This window comes from Sminthopsis crassicaudata, chromosome 2 (genome assembly GCF_048593235.1).
Source record: "Sminthopsis crassicaudata isolate SCR6 chromosome 2, ASM4859323v1, whole genome shotgun sequence".
Classification (NCBI taxonomy): Eukaryota; Metazoa; Chordata; class Mammalia; order Dasyuromorphia; family Dasyuridae; genus Sminthopsis; species Sminthopsis crassicaudata.
The window spans coordinates 117,644,943-117,669,332 of NC_133618.1; positions in this window are offsets into that span (position 1 = coordinate 117,644,943).

Below are 24,390 nucleotides of genomic sequence, written 5' to 3' on the forward strand. Positions count from 1 at the left end.
AATGCAGCCTCAAACACTTAATACTTCCTAGATGTGTGACCCCAATTGCTTCAGCAAAAAAAAAAAAAAATAGTGGGGATGATGATACTTATAACTGTCCATCTCAATAGTTTATTTTGCTTGTTGGTTATGAGACACAAATGAGATAATGAACAGAAAGTTCTTTGTAAATCATAAAGTGTTTTATATGTATGTGTGTGCATAAATATATATATATATATATATATATATATATATATATATATATATAACACACCCAAGTGTATGTGTATGTGTGTATATATATATATATATATATATATATATATATATATATATATATCTTTATTTTCAATGGAGATTACAAGTATAAATGATACAGAAATTACCATTAATTTATTTTCTTTCATTTTACTGTGATAAAAAAGGGGTTAAGGAAGTATTAAAGGTTTACTCATCTTTTTGCTCCCCCTTCTTCTCTTCAGTCTGAAAAGAATGTTGGAAGTCATTGGAGGCCTGGTTGGGATAGAGAGTGTTAATTCTTCCATATCTAAGCCTCTTTGTGGAAATTCCCTTTGTCTCCGGCCCCAAGTCATTAAACACTAATCCCATCACTCTTCCTAATCCGATGCACTGGAGCCGGAGTTCAGTTTCCGAAACTGTCTTTGTTGCCTTCCTAATAGACAGCGTCTCTGGATTGAAGTTGGTTCAGGCACATTGAGACCTTCCCACTTCAGTTCTTTAATGAAGTGCCCTTAATGAATCTTTTCCTCCTTCATGCAGGGTGCGCGGCCATCAATTGGTTTAGTGTTAAGTAGGGTAAGATGCCCAGTCATCTCAGGGGCCTTTGCAAAAATATGACTGTCAAAGGCAAAACCTAGGAAACAAGGCCATTGAAGGCTCGAGCTACTGAAGTACTCATTTAATTACTAAGGATTTGCAAAAGAAAATCTGCCTTTTGTGGCTAACAAAGGACAGTGAACCAAGAAGAGCTAGCAAAGGATTTTTCCAACAAATGATAGAAGAGGAAACATGGTTGAGTAAAGCCATGAGGTCTTATTGGGAACTCTTTTAAATCTGCTACAAAAGTGTTACCTTCCTAAATATTAGGTATGCTGGGATTGGAAACAGACTTTTTAGCCCTGCCAAGTAATGGAGACAAGAGGGAGAGAAAGTCTGATAAATTCTTCATGAGTAAAAAGTCACTAGAATGACATCCCAGTCCACTGAGCTTAAAACAAAGTATTGTTCATCACAGAAATTTCTGTGGAATTCAAAATGACTATAAAAAGGGAAAATAGACATACAAAGATCACATACACACTGGAAAAAATGCTTCTAATGAGAAGGCATTTGTTTATCTTCTCCTTTGAAAGTAAATTCTCTCCAAACTTAATGGTTAAAATGATGTTTATATCCACCGACTCTCCACTCCAGTGGATTAAGATGAAAACTTTTCGTGAATATTCATTTTGCCTATTTCTCAAAATAATGTTAATCATTGGACTTGTTGTGCAGGACCACTTTCCCATCAGTATGTTTAATACACTATAAAATCTAAAGTCATTTTTCCAATTAAAAGGTGATTTGGGTCATAGAAATAAATACACAGAGAGACACTTAAAGCTTTGCAGGATCCTATACTACTCCTCTAGTTTGTAACATGAGAAAGAAAACAAGTTATGAAAGGAAAAATATTTTCCTAATTAGCACAAATTTTCTTGTATGTAGAGAATTTTTTAAAAATTAAAAGATTAAAAACATAGTTATTCTGAATTATTTGGATATTGTTTTAATAAGCAAACTCATTCCTTCAACAAAAGATCTCTGAATGACAAATTTTTCAATTCCATCTAACAGACACTTTTTGGGAGTCTATGAGCTGCAAGGCACTACACTAAGCTGAAGATAGACAAAAATTAAAGCCTGGCTTCAAAGAGCTTATATTCTAATAGATATAAGAAGGTGAGAAGCAAGTACACAAATAAGTTTTTTTTGAAAAAGTAATGGAATAATCAAGATGCTCTGTAAACATGTTGATTTGCTTGAACCAGATAAACAGGTTCTGAAGAACATAAATGACATTCTCATTTGTTTCATAACATGAAATAAAGTGTAATCTTCGATATGATTCAATAACTACTTGTGTGGTATCTATTGTATGGTCTGAAGTTTAAATTCAGCCTCAAACATCAGCCATGTGACTCTAGAGAAGTCACTTAATTCTGTTTACCTCAGTTCCCTTATCTTTAAAATGAACTGGAGAAGATAATAACAAAGCACTCTCTAGTATCTTTGCCAAGAAAACCCCAATGGGGTCACAAAAAATCTGATACAATTGAAATTTGTCAGGTTCATGTCTATAGTGCTTGTGGAAAGCACTATAGATAAATGATATCATCTTTAATTAAGAGTTCAAAATATATAAAAGAAGAAGTATGATATAGGGCTTGGAACAGAGATGTAATTGGGAAATATAAACTTTTATAATTTTTTTAAATTTAATTTTTATTTTATTTTATAATTATAACTTTTTTTTTGACAGTACATATGCATGGGTAATTTTTTTATAACATTATCCCTTGCACTTACTTCTGTTCAGATTTTTTCCCTTCCTCCCCTAACCCCCTCCCCCAGATGGCAGGCAGTCTTATACATGTTAAATATATTACAATATATTCTAGAAACAATATATGTGTGTAGAACCAAATTTCTTGTTGCGCAGGAAGAATTGGATTCAGAAGGTAAAAATAACAGTTTACATTCATTTCCCAGTGTTCCTTTTCTGGATGTAGCTGATTCTGTCCATCATTAATCAATTGGAATTGGATTAGCTCTTCTCTATGTTGAAGATATCCACTTCCATCAGAATACATCCTCATACAGTATCATTGTTGAAGTGTATAATGATCCTCTGGTTCTGCTCGTTTCACTTAGCATCAGTTGATGTAAGTCTCTCCAAGCCTCTCTGTAGTTCTCCTGTTGGTCATTTCTTACAGAACAATAATATTCCATAACATTCATAGTAGCAGTGCTGGATCAAAGGATATACACAGTTTGATAACTTTTTGGGCATAATTCCAGATTGCTCTCCAGAATGGTTGGATTCTTTCACAACTCCACCAACAATGCATCAGTGTCCCAGTTTTCCCACAGCCCCTCCAACATTCATCATTATTTCTTCTGTCATCTTAGCCAATCTGACAGGTGTGTAATGATATCTCAGAGTTGTCTTAATTTGCATTTCTCTGATCAATAGTGATTTGGAACACTCTTTCATATGAGTGGAAATAGTTTTAATTTCATCATCTGAAAATTGTCTGTTCATATCCTTTGACCATTTATCAATTGGAGAATGGCTTGATTTCTTATAAATTAAAGTCAATTCTCTGTATATTTTGGAGATGAGGCCTTTATCAGAACCTTTAACTGTAAAAATTTTTTCCCAATTTGTTACTTCCCTTCTAATCTTGTTTGCATTAGTTTTGTTTGTGCAGAAACTTTTTAATTTGGTGTAATCAAAATGTTCTATTTTGTGATCAATAATGGTCTCTAGTTCTCCCTTGGACACAAACTCCTTCCTCCTCCACAAGTCTGAGAGGTAAACCATCCCATGTTCCTCCAATTTATTTATGATTTCGTTCTTTATGCCTAAATCTTGGACCCATTTTGATCTAATCTTAGTATGTGGTGTTAAATGTGGGTCCATGCCTAGTTTCTGCCATACTAATTTCCAGTTTTCCCAGAAGTTTTTGTCAAATAATGAATTCTTATCCTAAAATTTGGGATCTTTGGGTTTGTCAAACATTATATTGCTATTTTTATTCACTATATTGCCCTGTGAACCTAACCTATGCCACTGATCAACTAGTCTATTTCTTAGCCAATACCAAATGGTTTTGGTGACTGTTGCTTTATAATACAGTTCTAGATCAGGTACCGATAGACCACCTTCACTTAAATTTTTTTTTCATTACTTCCCTTGAAATTCTCGACCTTTTGTTGTTCCATATGAATTCTGTTGTTATTTTTTCTAGATTATTAAAATAGTTTCTTGGAAGTCTGATTGGTATAGCACTAAATAAATAGATTAGTTTAGGGAGTATTGTCATCTTAATTATATTCACTCGGCCTATCCAAGAGCACTGAATGTCTTTCCAATTATTTAAATCTGACTTTATTTTTGTGGCAAGTGTTTTGTAATTTTGCTCATATAATTCCTGACTCTCCTTTGGTAGATATATTCCCAAATATTTTATACTATTGACCGTTATTTTGAATGGGATTTCTCTTTGTATCTCTTGCTGTTGGATTGTGTTGGTAATGTATAAAAATGCTGAGGATTTATGTAGATTTATTTTGTATCCTGCAACTTTACTAAAATTCTGAATTATTTCTAATAGCTTTTTAGCAGAGTCTTTGGGGTTCTCTAAGTATACCATCATGTCATCTGCGAAAAGTGATAATTTGATTTCCTCATTTCCTACTCTAATTCCTTGAATCTCTTTCTCAGCTCTTATTGCTGAGGCTAGAGTTTCTAGTACTATATTGAAAAGTAATGGTGATAGTGGGCAACCTTGTTTCACTACTGATCTTACAGGGAAAGGCTCTAGTTTATTGCCATTACATATGATGTTTACTGAAGGTTTTAAATATATGCTCCTTATTATTTTAAGGAATAGTTCATTTATTCCTATACTCTCAAGCGTTTTTAGTAGGAATGGATGTTGGATTTTATCAAATGCTTTTTCTGCATAAACTTTTATAATTGAAAATTGTTTGGAATAATACTACATAGCAATGATTGATTTATTTGTTGGTGGTTTAGACATAAGATAGTGATATAAAAGATGAATTGACATTTTATGCTAATACATCAATATAAAAGAGGGAAAAGGACCCACATGTGCAAAAACATTTGTGGCAGCCCTTTTTGTAGTGCAAAGAACTGGAAATTTAGTGGATGACCATCAGCTGAGGAATATAAGTTGTGACATATGAGTGCAATGGAATATTATTATTCTATAAGAAATGATGAGAGACTGATTTCAGAAAAGCCTGGAAAGACTTAAATGAATTGATGCTGAGTGAAGCAAGCAGAAACAAGAGAGCATTGTACACAGTAATAAGAAGATTATGTAATGATCTGTGATGGACTTGGGTCTTTTCAATATTGAGTGATTCAAGGCAATTTCAATAGACAATGGAAAGTGCCACCCACAAGTAGAGAAAGAACTGTAGAGACAGAATGTGGATCAAAACATTATATTTTCACCTTTTTGTTGTTGCTGCTGCTGTTTTATTTCTTTCTTATTTTTTCCCTTTTGATCTGATTTTTTCCTGTACAGCATGATAAATATGGAAATACGTTTAGAAGAATTGCACATGTTTAACCTATATCAGATTATTGACTATCTAGGGGAGGGGGTGGGGGACAATATCTATATATCTAGATATAGATATAGATATATATTCATTCCCTGATACAGCATTTGCCAGTATACGATAATAACATTTCAGTATTAGTGGAAAAAGCTAAATTTGAATCTTGTTTCTGAAACTTAACTGGCTTCCTGATCCTGGACAAATTCCTTAAACTCATATTCCCCCAGAGACTCCCCAAGGTTATTTAGGTACAGAAAAGTAGCCTCAATAGAGAAGATTTCTTCCCTGGAAGTTCCCTACGTCAATAAAGTCACTGATTCAGACCAAACTGTAATTGATTTAAGAAAAGTAAGATAACAAGAAACAAAAGGTCTAGTATTTCTCACTTAACAACCTGGAATGGCCATATAAAAGAAGCTGTCAGAAGCTCACTGTGCTCTGTTTGGTTTGTGAAATCCAAAGTTTCCTCTTATTGCCAAAACCCTCTTCATTATACATGGCAGGTGACATCCTGGTTTTAACTTTCCCAGGCATTTCAACAAAGTTTTTTTTTTAATTTTTATTTTTTTGTTTTTATTCTTACCAAAGCAGAGTGTGCCTTACTTTAAAAAAAAAAATCCTTCAACTCCCTAATGAAAACAAATCAGATACATTTACAAACAGGATAAATCAGAGCGAAGTGACTCATCTTGCAGTGAAACCACAGCATTCTTCTAAGATAAAAATAATTGCATTTAGCACTTAGGCCTCTCTTCAAATTCCAATGCATATCTACTGTTGGCAATAAAAGTTACACTTGCATGTTGTTAAAATTTGCTCATGTGCTCCAGAGCTTTCTATTTCCCTCTAACCAAGTTGCCAAGTCTCTTTCTTTGGGGAATCGAACAGCTTTTACAGGCATTGAGAAAAAATTTCCTGTGCAGCCTTTAAAAAAAAAAAAAAATCTAAATAACATCAGTTGAGTTTATAGGATAGACCAGGGCAATTTGAAGCTGATAGCAGCACCAGCTCATTGCCAGCTGTCTTCAGGAGTTGTAGTCCTTTAAAGTCACTATTCCCTAAAGTTAGGCTGCCCATGGTGAATTAGATTACTATGGCTACATTGTAGCAAAACTCTCTCTTTAATCCTTCTCTTCCTTTCCATACCCTCAATTTTTCTCCATCCTGCCTCCCCACTCACAAATACTTCCTTTTCGCATGAACATGTTCAATAAATCAAGTTTGAAAAGAGAGAAACTATAAAATAAAATAGCTTTTTGTAAAGATGAAAAGAAAAACAGAGCATCCTGGCAGTTCTGAGTTCTAGTCTTGACCCTTTGGCTAAATGGATATTTGATCTTTGATTATTTGTGGATATAATGAAAAATCTATATTCTTATCACCACGGGCTGATGGGAGGAATGGATGGTTATTGTATTTTTATTTAGGGCCTTGATCAGCAAGCAAAAAAAGAAAAGTTTGACAAATGTCAAGGTCCCTAAACTCCTCTTCAGACATAGATGAGCAAAAGAATGCCCATTCCCTCATGAATTTGCACAGCAGCTCTGTAAAAAGCATTCTACTTTATTTCATCATTCACTATTAAGTGATTAACATACATAAGGATGTAACTAGGTGGCACAGTGGATAGAGCACTGGGCTTGGAATTATGAAGACTCTTAGCTGTATGACTCTGGGCAAGTTACTTAACTCTGTTTGCTTCAGTTTCCTCATCTTAAAAAATGATCTGGAGAAGGAAATGGCAAATCACTTCAGTGTCCTTGCCAAGAAAATCTCAAATGAGGTCACAAGTTAGACATGATTGAAATGACTCAACAACAATATATGCAAAGTGCCTTGTTAGGTGTCTTTAAGTCTGATTTTCCTTGTCTATAAAATGAGGGGTTTGGATCAATGAAGTGCTTTTGTAGGGGGAATTTCCTCCCTTGAATTATTTTTCCCCAAAATTTATTTTATTTGAAGAAACAGAATAAGAAAAAAAGAAAAACAGAAATGCAATGCAAAACAAAATGACACAAAAAAGAGGGAACATTATCATATGCTCAGCAGTACATCAGGGAGGATTCAAAATACATGACAACAAATACAAATTTAAGAAAGAATATATATATATATAGATATATATATAGATATATATACAGAGAGACATACTATACTATATATATATTTAATATACATATTATATATTAGTAGAAGAATTATATTCATGAGTGTCTACATTTTCTTTACTCCTTGAAAATTGTTCTTTTGTTCTCTGCTACACATGTTTTTTACTTTATTCTTTCTTTCTCCCTTTTATCTCCCTCATCCCCCAATCTGGTAACAGTTAAGAAAGGATATATTCATATACAGATATGTAGACATACACATACATACACACACATAGACACACATATATCTCCCTTTCATCCTCCAACCACTAACAAACAAGCTACAGTTAAGATATATATTCTGATATATTTAAGTATACATATGCAGATATATCCATACATACACACACTCACTCACATACACATACATCCCACATACACACATGTCTTTCCTATCCCTGCTGTTTCATTAAATTCTGCTCCATTATTTAGCTTACCCTCACCCAGGAATCTCTCCCTTATCTTATTTCCTCACCCTTTGCTTCCCTAACCACCCATCTCTCTTCCCTTATTTCTTTATAGATTTTGGAAAGTGCCATACCCTTTGTGGTACATATATATAAAATGTTGTCTATTGAACCCATTCCCAATGTGAGTAGGTTTTCAGAACTACAAGCTCTCCTCTCCCCTCTAATGCCTCTGTGTCTATTTTTCCTCTGCACCTCATTTGTATAACATGACTACTACTTTTATCTTTTCTCTGCCAATCTGTCTTTTGAGCTTACTCTATTGTTGATGTAAATCTTAAACATAGAGGATACATTTCTCATGTAAAAAAGCAATTTGTCCATGTTGAGTTAGTTAAAATTGATCTTAGATATTGGATCTTATATGCTAAATTTTCTGTTAAGTTTGGGAATCAATTGATAGAAAGTCCTGAAAATCTGCAAATTCATTGAATGTCAGTTTTTTTCCTCATTCAAAATTATAGATAATTTTGTTAGATATGATATTTTCAGGTGCAGGCCTAATTCTTTTGCTTATCTGTCAACATGATTCCAAGACTTGTGGTATTTTATTGTAGTTACTAATAAGTCTTGTACAATTCTAATTGTAGCTCCAGCATATTTGAATTGTTTTTTTTTTCCTTGTTTATTGCAAAATTTTGTCTTTGATTTGGGAGTTTCAAAATTTGGCAATGATATCTCTATGTGTTTTCCACTAAGTATATTTTTGAGGTCCTGATTGGTGGATTTTTTCTATTTCTACTTTCCTCTCATATTCTATCACTCCAGGACAATTTTCTAGGACTATTTCCTGCATTATTGTGTCACGGTGCTCTTTTTGATTACAATTTTCTGGCAGTCTAATTGTTCTTATATTTTTTATTCTTGATCTGTTCTCCAGGTATGTCATTTTTCTTATGAGATGTGTTACATTCTGCTCTATTTCCTCATTTTTAATAATGTTTTGTTATTTCTTGGACTCTCATAGCTTTGCTGGCTTTCCCTTGTTCGATTCTAATTTCCAAAGAGTTATTTTCATCTTTGAGACTCTGTATATCCTTTTCTAATTGGTTAACTTTTTTTTATAATCTTATTTTTCTTAGATTGTTTTAATTTTTTCTTTAGCTTTTCTACAATGTCTTTCATTTGATTTTTGAATTCTTTTTTGAGTTTTTCTATAAATTATCTCTGGGCAGGGAGCTATTTCATGTTACTCTTTGGGATAGAAGCTTTTTTTTTTTTAGAAACTAAAGTATCCTCTTCTGAAGATAAAATCCAGCCTTCCCTGTTCCCATAATATATTTCAATGGCGGCGTCCTTTCTTCTTTGATGGTTCATTTTTTAAAATGAGGTATTAATATAAGCACCTCTAATCATAGGGTGGGTGGATTGTGCTTCAAGCTTCCTTGCAGCTCTCACTATGACCAGGAACCCCAAACCAAGAGCTCCACCCTTCTGCAAGTGTCCACAGCAAGCAACATCCCTGCCCTGTTGCTTCTGCACTCACAAGGTGCTGATTCCTTCTTGCTCAGGGCTGCATTTCAGCAGCACAGTTGGGCCTGGTATTCCCAATCAGCCAAGGCTCACTTCCACTGGACAAACAGTCCAGGAGGTAAAACTCTCTGTGGTTCCTGATGAAGCTCTAACAACAACCAGATAGCTGAAGGGATCCCCACTTGATATTTCTGAAAAGTTAGCCTGAAGGAATATACACTTCAGACAGGTTAATTCTTGCTAGGGTTTTTCTTCATATTTTGTTGGGTTATATCAGAAGGACCCCTATTCTGCCCCCAAGTCTACTTGATTTCTCACCAGTCTATGTTCACTCTGAACGGCAAATTTGTTCTATTTGTGAGGAAAATCAGGAGAGCTTGAATTTTACCAACCTACTCCACCATCTTCCCGGAACCTCTCCCTAGAATTCTTTAAACCAATGAAATCACAGATCAAACATTAATTTATCTGAAAAAATTAAGGAGATGCTATATAAATCTCTGATCCAACAAATTTAAGATAAAACTCTTAATAAGAGCTACATATAAGTCTTCCAAAGTAGTAACTTAAGGAGAATTATTCATCATAGGGATGATAAGTAATAAGCAAATTAGTATATATCTTTGGAGAATGTATGAGTGATACTTATCTGAATTTCAGATTTATTTTATATGATTCCCCTTCACATAGTCCACATTCCAGCCAAACACATCTACCAACTGTTCCCTAAACTTGGCATTCCACTTGTTTTACAGCCTGTAGTCAAGCTCTTCCTAGAGCCTATATAGATACCCCTTTCTTACCTCGACTTCTTAGAATTGCTAGTTTGCATCATTTAGGATGCACCCCCAACTTTTAGAAGCCTAGCTTATCCCTGATTATTAGTATTCTCTCTACTTACCTGTTTACATGTTAAATACTTACAGTAGATTGAAACTCTTTGAGAGTATCCTCAACACTTAGCACAATATTTTCCATATCACTATCACCTAATACATTCATTTTAAATGAATTGAATTGACATAGTTTGAACAGAATTATAGATCAGATTCATGAGAAATAGAGATAGCCTGATGTCCTGCCACCAAGCTCATTCATCTGCATCTGAAGATGGATTCTCATCTCCCTCAGATTTACAAATATTTTTCTCTTCCCCCATCTAGATTCCAAATCACCATCTGCCTCCTTGTCCAGTGGTAACAGCACAGAATTACCATCATAGTCCAGCTGAATTTTTTGTCAAAGAAGAGGGGAAATATGAACTATATTTCCCTCCATATAAAATGACAAAAATGATATTCTGAGTAATTATAAATCTTCCTGACTTTTCTCTATTTAAATGCAATTCATGTGTGATGTTGTCAGAATGCCTGAACAGGACTGCTTGTCTACTCCCAACCCTTGGGAACAAAGACTTCAGATGTACCAAGAGTTTCCATTTATAAAGAGCATATGGCCCCTAGTAATGACATGATAAATCTCCAATGCACATAGTTAGGGAGTCCCCTAATGTCATTTACATGGAGAAAGCCCAGCACAAACTAAAGTTGATTGGCAGCTGAGCCAGTGTATATCACTTCACTAGTTTTTCACACCCCAGAGAGGTTAAAGAGAAGGAAGATGAGACAAAAAGAAGAAATTGAAACCTGTTAGGTTTTAATCATCTGGGGGGAAAAACTTAATAGAGAAACCAGAACCAAAAAAATTGTCTGGTTAATAATCGGTTAAATCAAATTTAAAAGCAAATTAACCAGACAAAGAAAAACGCAAGCCCTTCTTTACTTAATTTTTGTAGCTCATCTTCTACCTGAAAGATCTATAGCAATCTAAATTATCACTCATAGTAGAGAAATTGTCCTTTATTGGAAAGCATCTAGTTGAATGTAACCAATGATAAAACTCAACATTGTATAGCATCTTTGAATTGCTAAGACACTTTCTCATCTGTTGTTTAATTGGATCTTCACCACAGCCTCTATGGTAGGTAAAATAGAAGTTATCATTGCCTTTTTATAGTTAAAGAAATGAAATTTCAAAAAAAAAGAAGCAATTTGCCCAAACTCACACAATTAGTACATGGCAGAGCTATGACTAGTAGAAATGTTCAACTTTAAGATAACAAATTGAAGTTCTCATTCCAGATGTGCATAACTTTCTATAGGACCTTGGACAAATCATTAAATTCCCTCAAACTCATTTTTCACATGTATAAAATTTCCAAAATTCCTTTAAACCTTTAAATTTTGATTCTGTGGGCATTTAAATGAGACATTTATTTTGACCTTTTCTTTAGGCTTGGAGGAGGAAGGAAAGAGAAAAAAAAATGTCACAAAATCTCCTAGAAGTTAGAAGAGACCTTAAAGATCATCTGTTCTAATCTGTCACCTGAACAGGAATCCCCCACCAATTAACCATCTTCATTTCATTTTGAGTGAAGATTGCCATGAGGAGGAATCCACAATTTCCTGAGGCAGCACAAGATAATTCTGAATGTCAGGAAAGTTTCCATATATAGACCTGAAATCATTCTCTTGATAGTTTCTTCTTACAACTCTATTTCTACCTGTGAAGCAAACAAAAATAAATCCAAGCCTTCCTCCAACATGAAAGCTCATGATAAAAATAAATTACTTTATCAGTCTAAGGAGCAACTGAATATCCTGTCATTTTTTTATTTTATTTTTTTGCCCTAAAGGGCTTCCCAGGTGTGAGAAGGTCATTGAATCAGAATGACCATGAATTCCTGACATAAAAACCTGTGATACTGCCTAGTCATCTTGCCATGAAATTGTATGCTTTTTTTAATGTCATGAAATCTTCAGAAACAGGTCTTTCTTTAATCTTCAATTTCATCAATTTTAGTTTATTTCGAAACTGATTTTGAGACTATTTTTATTCCTCTTCATTGCCACCAATTTTTGCAAAAAAAAAAAAAAAAGTCACAGTAGGCCTTTGTCAAGAACTCTTTTAAGAATCTCTTGTTTCTTGTGACTAGAAAGAAAAGTGAAATTCCTGAGATCAGTATCTGGGAGCCAGCAGGGAGCTCTTGATCAATATGTGCATAATGATACCTGGCATTCTTTCTTACCTTCTTGACAAGAGGCCTTGAACCAGTTATTGGAGCCTTAAGCCCTTGTTCATTATTAGGCAAGTTCCCTAAATTCTCTGACTCATTTTTCCTATCTGTCAAATGAGCTAATCCACTTTGAGGGAGAGTAACAAGGATCTGTCCCATGTTTATAAAGTCTTTTAAAGATTAAACTCACAACATACGGGATAAACATGAGTAAAATAGTAGAGAGAGAGGGGAACACCTCACTCAATCTCCAAGTTGGAAGGGACCTTAAAAAACCATCTGTTCTATTCTGTTACCTGTTAGGAGTCCCCACTAACTAAGCATCTCCATTTCATTTTGATTAATGATTGCTAGTAACAATCAAAGGATGTGGGTTCAAGCCTGCCTCTACTATTAATACTTGTATGATCTTTTTAAACTAAATAGTCTCTGTAGTCATTTGGGAGTATACAGATTTTGGATAAAAAAGAGTTGAGTTGCAATCTAGGCTTAGACACTTGACTGTGTGGTCCTGGAAAAGTCATTTAATTTCATCTTCCTCAGTTTCCTTATCAATAATATCTCTCATGGTTGTTGTGGAGATAAAATGAGATAATACTTGGAAAGTGCTTTGCAAATCTTAAAATGCTAGCTTCCATTTCTAGATCTATGACCTTGCTGCTTCATATTTTAAAAAGGATTATTTTTACGTGTATTTGGAAAAACAAAAGACTATTGAAAATTTTAAAAATTAAATAAAACTAAAGGCTCATGATCTTTCCACTTATGCAATAAGATTCTTGAGGTTAAGGGATGTTAAATTTTTCTTTTCATATCTTCAGAATCTAGCATCTTTCCTGGCATATAAGGAAAACAATTCTTTGTTGCATTGATTTTAACTGAAAAAACTCCTACAATCCTAAATCTACAGCTGTAGAGGACCTTTCGGTCCATCTAATCATTTTACATATAAAAAGCCTGGGGTCTGGGGACTTGAAGTGATTGGAAAATTAGTATTTAGATAGCAGGGGTTCTGTTGCCAAATCCACCATTTGTCCCACTCACTGCAGCAGGCTTCCCACATTATCAGACAGATTCTGCTTCAGGACAGTTGCTACTGGGTAGGTCTTTCTACTCTGATAAAAATGTTGGAAGGTAGAACAATACTTTTTAGGGCTCCTCTTGGTAAAATAAAGAGCCTTCATGGAATGAGACCAAAAAACCATAATGCAAATAATATCAACAAATAATACTTATTAGATTTTAGAACAATTTCTACATATCTGATACCTGAGGACTATACTAAGGTGTTTTAAAAGTGATAAAATATATTAATTATCACTAATCCTTATGAATCCCTATGTCCTGATTCTACCATTCAGCCACTCAGTAACATAGTTATAGTCTCCTGAAGTGAAAAGTTCTGAATCTCCAGATACCAAAGTTTACCCCAGGCTCCTCTCAGCCACATGGTCTCTTGTGGTGCTTAATACATGTAAATATATGCCAATTTACATATATTAATTGAATTAGAATCTTCTTTCCCTAGATTGCCCCAACTATTTCACCCCTTCAAGACCAGAAAGTAGTAGCCCTAAGCCAAGAATGTTTCCATGGCTATCTTAACCTGGGTCTAAGGGAGGGATGTGGGCTCAGAGACATTTAATCTTTTTATTTTTTGATCCTCCATGCCAAAGCTATTTCTACTTTTTCCACCAACCTCTTACCAAGCACAGAATTTCAAAGTGTGAAGAGACCTCTGAAAACATATTGTCCAGTTGTAAGTGAATTTGAAGAATAAGGAGGAAATAGTCCCATTGTACTCTGCTTTTATCAGATCCATTTTGAATGTCATATTCATTTTTGGGTTCCTTAGTTGAAGATAATATTGACTGACTAAGTTTCTGGAGAAGAGCAATTCATGTCATATGAAGAGAAACAGAAAGAAATGAAATTATTAACTCTTCATTATCCTAGTTGTTTTCTTTGGGATTATCTATAGTTTATCAATATCCTCATTAAAATGAGTCACCCAGAATGGACTCTTCATATGCTTTAGCTAGAGAGCAGATTATAATGAGACTATCCTCACCCATACTCCACTCTGATCACTACTCATCTTTTAATACAACCTATGATGGCATTAACTTTTTTTGGATATCATAAATAAATAAATAGAAGACTTGTAATAACCTCAGACTCTCTCCCCTTTCCCCTAATCTGGGAATACCTTCCACTACTGAAGATTTCAGCATACTGGTGACATAGTTAATATATCCTAGGTGTCCAGGATCACACAGACAGCAAGTGTTAAAAGCAATATTTAAATCCATATTTTATTGCCTCCAAATTCAATATTCTTTTTATTAAACTATGCCCCACTACACCATATTATTTTTCATATCTAAATAATAGCAGTTTGTTGGTCCATCACTCTCCTACCTTATGCTTCTGTAGTTGATGAAAGAAAAAAATAAGACTTTATACTTATCCCCTTTAAACTTCATCATGCTATATTTAGTTTGATGTCCTAAATAAATGAAGATCTCTTGGTTTCTTACTCTATAATTCAGTGTATTAGGTATTGCTACTACTTCTGTCTGCAAATCTAATATAAGCATGTTCTCTATGTTTCTATCAAGTTAAATCTCTAAGTTTCTATCAAATTAAAATATTAAAAAGTGAAAGATACATTCCAGAGATACTTAAAAGAGACTCTTCCAAATGCACATTAAACTCTTAGGGACTCCTCTTTTGGTCCAAGCATTCAATGATTTCTGAAAACACTAAAATGCATTTTTATTAGTTTGTACTGCTCCATCAGGTCCACAAAAATAGAATGGGAGACCATTTTAAAAGCTTTGCTCAAATCTAGGTATGTTAGATTCTCTTGGTCTTATATTGATCACTATTTTCTTAATCCACCAGACTAAGAATCATATCCAAAAAAGAATGAAATTAGTTGGAAATGATTCTTTCTTAATGAAATCATTCTGGCTCTTGGTGGTCACCATGTCCTTTTAAAGATGTTCACTAAACATGTCTTTAGTGTATATTACAGAACTTTTGCTAAAAATTAAAGACAATTTCACTGGACTATATGTTATAGACATTATTCTATTCCCTTAAAGACACACACACACAATATTTATCCTTTATACCAAATTTCCATTCCTCATGATATTCTAATCAATAAAAATTTATTTAACTGCTTTTTATATTTGTACAATACACTATGCCAAGCACAGGGAGATTTGAAAAGAAGAAAAAGGTAATCCCTGCCCTCAAGAAACTTACAGTCTAATAGGAGAGACAAAATGAAAACAAATATATACAAAGCAAGTTATATACAGGGTAAGTAGGAATAATTAACAGATAAAAAGCACTTGAAAAAGAGCAATTGGGGAAGATTTCCTATAGAAGGTAAGATTTTAAGTGGAACTTCAAGGAAGTTAAGGAGGTCAATAGTCAGAACAGAAGAGAAAGAACTTTCCAGGCAAAGGGGATAGTCAGAGAAAATGCCCAAATCCAAGAAGTGAAGTATATCATTGGTGGGATAGACAGGAGAACAGTGTCCTTGGATCTAAGCATATACATCAAGGAACAAGGCATAAGAAGACTGGGAAGGTAGGAAAGATTAAATTGTGAAGGGCTTGGGGCAACTAGATGACACAGTGAGCACTAGCCCTGAAATCAGGAGGACCTCAGTTCAAATCCAGTCTGAGACACTTAACACTTCCTAACTATGTACAAATAACTTAACTCCAATTGCCTCAGCAAAAAAAAAAATGTGAAGGGCTTGAATGCCATATATAATATATTTCAGAAATTCCTGCCACATGGGGTGTCCAGCTCAGACCTGAACAGGGATTCCCAGGGATTGCTTGACAAGTGGTAATTTAATTTTTGCATGAACTGGTTTTCCTAGCAAAAAAAAAAAAAAAAGCATAAACCAAAGAAGAGTAGTAGTTCTGCTTTCCCTGTATTGTGCATTACCACCATGCCATCCTCTACTATTTCCCTTACTTTCCTATGATCAAGGTTCCTTTCCAGACTAGCCCCAGATCAAAAATTCTACAACCTTCCTAGACTCAAAGATTCTGCCACCTTTGAGCTGGAAAAGACAGAGCAAACGTGACTAACAGAGGAGCTTAGCTTCATAAAAGAAGAAAAGAAATCACTTAGACACTCTAGTGAGACCTAGATTAATTATATCCTATTATGCCAAAGTACTTAGTGAACATGATAGCTCAGCCATGGCAGGAATCTCTCCTTTTTACATTTCCTTTTTTTCTCTTTCTATGATTTTTTCAGCAATCATTCCCTTATGCCTGAAATACTATCCTTCCTATATCAATCTGTCAAATTCTTAATTAGTCCAAATATCACCTCTTTCACAAAGCCTTCCTTGAGTTATCTCTAGTGTAAACACCCTAACCTTTAGTTAGTTCTTATTTTGTGGCACTTAGTTTTTTGGTTGGTTCTTTGAGTGGAGGGGGGAAATGATGTGTTAAAAACTCAGAGCTTCTCCCTATAACATTAAAGATTGCTTCAGAAAAATAATTTTGTCTTATTCCTCTTCATAGGCCCCTTAGCAACTGATATCGTGCTTTACATCCAGTAGGCAGTCAACATACACTTGTTTGAATGAATGAATGAATGCTGCATGAGGCATATTTGGAATTTACTTCTTGGTATATGGTATAATGGAAAGAATACTAGATATAGAGATATAGAGACTGTACTGGGAATCCCTGTTCAGATATGAGCTGGACATCTCAGTGGCAGGAATCTTTGAAATATACTCTGTATGGCATTCAATACTTTCACAATTTAATCCTTCCTACCTTCTCAATCTCAATAAGAATATGCCTTGTTCCTTGATGGGTTTGAATTCAACTTCTGTTTCTTACTATCTACATGAATAGGGACTAGAACTACAATTTCATTAATATAAGGGTAAGAAAAATCTGTCAACTGATTCAGGTTAGCACCTTCAGAACTCTAATTTCAAGCACTAGCATATAAGTGCTTAATACATGTTCGTTGACTGACTGACAAACTGACTTTACAAGTTTCCTAAACTTGGGTGGAAAGAGGATAAATTATTTACCCAAAATCACACAGCAAGTTCTTGTTGGAGGTAATAGTAGAGCCAATTTCTTCCTCCCTCCATGGCTAATCATTATATCACACTGCCTTGGCAAATCACTTTGATTCTCTAATCTCTTTCTCATCTTTAACATGCTTTTTCATTGGTCCTCAGAAATCATTATTTATCATTTCATTGATCATAGTTATTAAGTCTTTAAAAGTTGTTTGTCTTCACAATGCTGTCATTATCACATAAATTACAATCATTTTGGATCAGTTCATCCAAGTCTTCTTAGGTTCTTCTGAAACTTTCCTTTTCATCATATCTTATCTATATCTTATATACTAGTATTCTTTTATATTCATATACCATAATTTGTTTAGCCATTGACCAACACAAGGACATTCCCTTAGTTTCTAGCTTTGGAGCTACCAGACAAGAACTACTGTAAATATTTTTACACACATTGATCATTTCCCTCTTTTTTGTTCTCTTGAAGGTACAGAACTAGTAGTAATATTTCTAGATCAAAGATTTTATACAACATAGTGACTTTTGGGACATAGTTTCAAATTTCTTTCCAGAATGGAAAGGACAATTCATAGTTCCATCAATAATAGTGCATTTATAGGCTTATTTTTCCACATCTCTGCTAACATTCATCAATTTTTCCTAGACTATTGCCATAGCATCATAATTTGTCTTCCTCTTTTACATATCTCTGAACTCCATTCTCCCACATGCATCTGCCAAAAACATTTTCCTAAAGCACAAGACTGACCTCATCTCCTCACAAATACCCTCAATAAACTCTGATGCCTTCCTCTTGACACTAAGACCAAATGTTGGGTTTTTTTTCTGCCATTCTTTTGAAACTTTCTATTTTATGGAAGGTTAACAAGTTACACAGTTAACATACAACTATATTGAATAAACTTATTTATATTTATTGTGAGTGCATGATCAAAAATATTTTGATAGATATGCAGTATCAAAATGTTTGAACACCATTGCTCTAGAGAACTGCAACCAGCCCAATTAATTCTTAATATAGGCCTGGGTCCACCATAGAATACCATGCACAGATTAATGGCAAATTACTTACTGAAACCTAAACTTACACTGATTTGTGCAGAAAAACAAATTGTACTGGTTCTTCCAGCATTGGTTCTTAAAGACAAAGGAAAAGAAAGAGGCTAGACTAGGAAAAATAGCCTAGAATCCAAGGGCTCACATTCAAATAACAAACTTAAAGACTTAAGAATATTAATACTGTAGTTGTTATATCACTAAAGGAAATTAGATTTGAAATTAAATTTGGAGTAATATTAAAAAAAGGTTTCCTTTTGAAAAATGAATGGCATGATAGGAGTGGAAATGAGAGGGAATCTTAGAAGCATAGACATCAATGAGAACTCATGAGAAAATGTCTTTACAGAGTAGGTAATTCACGGGTGAAAGGCCAGGCCCAAGGCTAAAGTTATAAACATTCACAAGTGTCAGACACTTAAAGGGGAGAAAATACTACACAGGGCAAGTGTGGGCCACACAGCCTTATTCCATCTGGAAATGAAAGTTTCTTTGGACTTCTGTTTAGTGTCCCCCGTCCCTCTGTTGTGCATGTTACACTTCATAAAAAAAACAGAGCATTGTTAGAATAGGTTTCAGTGAAATGTGTAGAACAAAAATGACAGGTAATTACTGAGAAAACAACTATTTCACCTATTTATATTTCTGTTTTATTTGTATTTATTTACTCACAAGCATCCAAGCAATTTTACCTCTTTGACATTGCCCTGGCATCTTCATGTAAGCTTTGTGGCTCTTTAATGAGATATTTATTTGACAATTTGTTCACTAATCACTTAGCTAGTCATTTTGTCTGTTTCTGTTTAAATTTTGTCTCTTTTGCATGTGATAAGTGTCAGCCTGTACATCTCTGAATTTCTGTTTACAGCTCTAATCTTGTCATGCTATCCACAGAGAAATGTTATACTTTACAATACACTTAAAATTCTTACAGTGTATGTGTACAAAACACACACACACACACACATATACAAGAACACAAACTGGATGCAGTTCATTATAATTAGAACCACTCTTGGAAATACTATTTTTCCAAGAAATATATAATAAATATACCCCAGAACCACTGTAAAAAAGCAATAACATTTATGTAGCACTTTATGGTTTATTAAGGATAACTGGCATATATATGGCTTTTTAATATTTGCCAAGCATTTTGCAGACATCATCTCTTTTGAGCCTAATGAAAACCCTATGAGATAGATGCTACAGGTACAATTGTCTCCATTTTACAGATAAGGAAAGTGAAGTTCAGAGGTCAAGCAATTTGTCTAAGTGTACACAGCTAGAAAAGAATCAAAGATGACAATATGAGCCCTATCTTGCATAATCTCGATACATGTCTCTATTCTATAGGTACCACAACAACCTTACGTGAATGGCTCAGTAGAGAAATTTAGAGTTTGAAAACCAAAAACCTTGCCTTTGCCACTTATGTAACATTGGGCAAGTCATCTAATTTCCCTGGTTTTCAGTTCTCTCAATCATAAGGTTGACCATGGAGAGTTCTTTTCATTCCCAAAGCTAAGTCAAATCAATCAAGGAAATAAACATTTATTAAACACATACTTTGTGTTGGGCACTGTGCTAAGGGAAAGAGATTCAAAGAAAGACATAAACAATCCTTGCCCTCAAGAACTCAAAGTTCTGATCCAATTGTCTTTTTCTGCTAAACTGGGGAATGAAATAATCTGGAGGATGACCCAGCTAGTAAATGGCAGAACAAGAAGTCCAAGCAATCCAAGTATCCATCTTACCTAGTATTCTTTTCATTAAACCACATTGCCTAACTTGTATGTCATAGAGTAGCATTCAGTCTTACAATAGTTTGACCACATCCATCTAAGAGAATTTTGATTTTTTTTAAGAATCCAAAGTATTTCATTATCAGGCTTTTATTTTATATCTAAATCAAGTCAACTTATTAAGCATTTGCTATGTCCTAATCTAAGCAACATGAAATGAAAGTGATTTGGGACCATTTGATAATTGAAAAGAAAAGGCTTTTTTTGAAAGATAGCTCTTGGGTTTAGTTTTCTTAGACCTAGAGTTTCCAGGATATAAAAATAAGGAATAATCCTATCGACATTTTGGGGAATAATCTGTTCAAAGGTGAGAAATGGCATATCCTATACAAGAATCAGCAAGGAGTACACTCAACCTTCCAAGGATGGTTATCCCATGTCACCAGAATGTGTTATTGTTCTGTCTTAATTACCAGAAGAACTAGAAGAGATTTTATCTTAATAACTGTTGTATAAATTAGGAAAAATAATTTATCCATTTCTATATAGCAATGATTAAATTAAGGTCCAAATCCATCCAATTCTCAGTCAATCTTTCCCTACCTTTTATCTTGAAATAGAATTTTGTAGAAAGGAACCATTAACATTTTTAAGTAATTAATAAATAATATATAATATAATAATAAATAATTTGTTAAATCTTTTTATGATTGATATTTAGAGGTCTTTACTGTTCTGAAATTTGAAATTTTGGAACAGCTAAAATTTATATAAAAAGTCCTTGAACAGAAATGGAAAGAAAATTTGGTCTGATATCTACAAGTGATTGTAGACATCACATTTGTTATCAAACAAATGTTGGGGATTTTTTGTTGTAATTTCTTCAATACAGTTTGTCATATCCTTTCCCAACCCCCAAACACATATGTCCTGAAAAGATTCAGATCATCTGGATCCATTTAGAGGTTAAATTCCCCAAGTGCAAGTGAGATCAACAGCGCCTGCTGTGTAGTTATCACCTGAACAAACCAATGTTCATTCAGCTGATGATCTATTGGTTTGTTGGAATATAAACCTAGTCTGAGATTCTAAATGAATATTTGTAAATCATTATTATTAGATACCACCAGACAGATGCTGTTTTATGCAAAATCAACTAGGTACTTTGGTCTAGATTTTAAATCATATTTTCATTCAATAGACAAAGATCAAGATTAGGCTGGAGTGGAAAGGAAAAAGTGACAATAGCAAAGGCAAATGATCAGTTCAGTCACATTAAGATAGTAAATGAGAGTCCCTCACCAATGAATCCCTTTTTAACTACCCCAGGTTCCAAGTACTTTGTAAGAAAACTTTGTAAAATTTAGCTTTATGCCCCCATTTGGATGCCTATTTTTTCCTACTCAAAGATACATTATTCATAAAAAGATATTTTTAAGTTAAAAGGAATTTGGTGGTGGTAGTAGTAGTAGTAGTAGTAGTAGTAGTAGTAGTAGTAGTAGTAGTAGTAATAGTAGAAGTAGAAGTAATACCAACAGAAAATATTGCCCTCATCTCAAATCTCTAATTCACCTTCTCATAAGAAATATATATATATTCTCCACAGCAATACTGGGCATGTGTAGCAATCATATAAAGGTCATCCACAATAGGGAGCATATATGGTTGTGAAATCCACATTAAGGGATGTACATAAGAACATGTGATCAGTACACACCTGTGAAAATACAACTTACAAACTGATTCTATAAAATTATCAATGTCTTCTATTGATATAATAATGTCAATGGTATTGGGAACCTTAACCCCAAAGAGCCTTGCTTTTTATATATCCTTATTGAGCACTGTATCTCAGTTGTCTTCCACTGATCATTTTCTGTGGTGTGTGAAATAAAGACTCAAATATTATATATACTGAGTTCAACTGAAAACCGTATTATGTATTATGGGGTACACCTAGATATGAACTATATATGTTTCATTTAAAGATGATCTTAGATAAACTTTCCATGAGAACTATGAACCAAAGAAAGATAATTGTTCCCATGGTTCAGATCATGGGATCAGACAGTCTATGTGAGCTCAGAGTCTTTAGAGGACCCTGAGCTATGAGTTTTACACACACACACACACACACACACACACACACGCATGTGCACACACACACACAATTACATACACACACTTGTATTATGCTGTAGTTGCCTATCAGTGAAAATGCTATATTCCTCCCATACTAGAATGAAACTTTCTTGAAACAAGGACAGTCTCACTTTTGTATCTCCTCTTGAATGCTTTGTTTGATTTGATTGATAAATCAAGAATCAAGGATCTTGCTGTTCACTAGATGTCACAGCTCAATTTCAGCTGTTGTTTATTTATTCAACTACCTTAAAGGTCACTTAATAACTTGTCTGACAGTCACACTACAGACGCTGTAGTAAATAATTTTATTTCCTGAAAGGAAGAATACAATTTTATTAAACCACCTCTTTCAGTCACCTTCCCATCATGCATAACAGAGTGTTGTGTTTAAGAAGCCTCTTCTCTCTGGGGAATGTTAAATTTTATTCTGCCTCAGTCTTCTACTCTGATGGAATTGAAGTAACATCTTAAGAGTTCCTTATGTCGGCTCTCAGCTCCTCTCCCAAGTTCGGTGCCATACTCTGCTACTGCTCCCAAGCTCACAGGCATGGCTTTCTGTGTTCCTACTCCCAACGTATCCATTGTGGATCTAACCTGCTGCCTGGAGAAACCTGCCAAATATGATGACATCAATAAAGTGGTGAAGCAAGCAGCAGAAGAACCCTTGAAGGGCATCTTGCTACACAGAGGACCAAGTTGTATCTTGTGACTTCAACAGCAACACCCACTCTTCCACCTTTGATGCTGGCGCTGGCATTTTGACCATTTTGTCAAGCTTATTTCCTGGTATGACAACAAGTATGGTTACAGCAACTGCGTAGTGGGCCTCTTGGTCTACATGGCCTCCAAGGAGTAAAGTGAGAAGCCATGGATTTTCATCCCCAGCCAAAAAAAGTTGTTCTACCACTGGGGAGCCCACATCCCTAACCTATGTTCCTATACTGGGGATCTCATGCCCCATTCATATCATTGTCCCAAAGCCACCCCTGTAGTAGGGGGGAGAAGCCTAGAGTGTCCTATATTGCATACCATCAATAAAGTCACTATATTCAGTGAAAAAAAGAGATACTTATGTCCTCTAGCTGCTGGAATTGCTATATTTACTAAGTCTATCCTCAGTAGATGAAGGACAAAAACTCTCCTCAGTCAATAGGGTGAAGTTCTCTTTAATTTTCCTGGGTCAGCCCAGGATAGTTAATGAATTTGTCTTCTCATCAAGGCCACAGTAGAAAGTAACAAAGCCACATACTAAGTTCAGATCTGGCTTTTGAACTTTTTCTTAGAAATCATCTGCTTAAATAATCAATAATCAATCGATATTCATTAAGCATTTATTATGTGCCAGACATTGTGCTAAGCAAGGGGGATACAAAAGAAAGCAAAAGACATCCCTGCCCTCAAAAAGCTTACAATGTAACGAATGACTATTCTTTGAACACTTTTGAGACCTGCCCTCTCCTTTACTGTGTCCTCTGATTCTCTCATTCATTTTCCTTCTTAGAACTTATAGCTTCTAGTGAGGTAAATATCTTCAAATCTCTGCTTCTTTTAATAGAAAAGAAACAAAAGAGTAATGGTAAGAAAGCTAGTTAAATTGTATCTTCCCCACCCCTCCCCATCATATCCCTGTTCTATGCATACAGATATAACTAGAATGGCTAAAGAAGGCTAAAAAGGCTGTAGACATTTCCTGTCCTATCTCATAGTAATACATCATATTTTATCAAGTCATTGGACAACGAATTCATCTATAACTGTCAGTAATTAGTATCTCAGAAAAAGAAGTGTTGGTAGGCTATTAGGGGAA